Below are 353 nucleotides of genomic sequence, written 5' to 3'. Positions count from 1 at the left end.
AATAGAAAGGAAACATAGATGGAAATCGATACAAAAAAAATCGTAAAGAGGAAACAGCGAGACAGACATGCAATTAAAGAGAGAGAAGAAAACGAACCAGAATTAACAGAGAATGTGATAAACGGTTTATGCCTAGCAACATTAACAATACGAAGACAACACAAACTCCGTTAACTGCTACTTGCTTTTGCACAAGATAAATCATTCACAGTTTGGTAAATGAGGTCACCCATGTACAAAGTTCATTGTAAGATTCACCGGCGCTTGTAAGGCAGAGAGACACTAGCCGAGAGTACAAAGTGCATGACAACCAACAACGTACAGAGCAAGGCAAGCGCAAGGTCGGGGGTGTT

At 40.5% G+C, this 353-nt stretch overlaps 1 protein-coding gene across 2 annotated transcripts in view; it reads right to left on the bottom strand.

The window, feature by feature from the left end:
* Positions 1–353, bottom strand: part of LOC119593709 (sodium- and chloride-dependent glycine transporter 2-like) — a 32,059-nt gene that overhangs the window by 25,429 nt on the left and 6,277 nt on the right. The gene's annotated exons all lie outside the window — the stretch shown is intronic.

The sequence above is a fragment of the Penaeus monodon genome, chromosome 32 (assembly GCF_015228065.2).
Source record: "Penaeus monodon isolate SGIC_2016 chromosome 32, NSTDA_Pmon_1, whole genome shotgun sequence".
Lineage (NCBI taxonomy): Eukaryota > Metazoa > Arthropoda > Malacostraca > Decapoda > Penaeidae > Penaeus > Penaeus monodon.
Note: the sequence above shows the minus strand (reverse complement) of the source record. Positions and strands in the feature narration are given on the sequence as shown.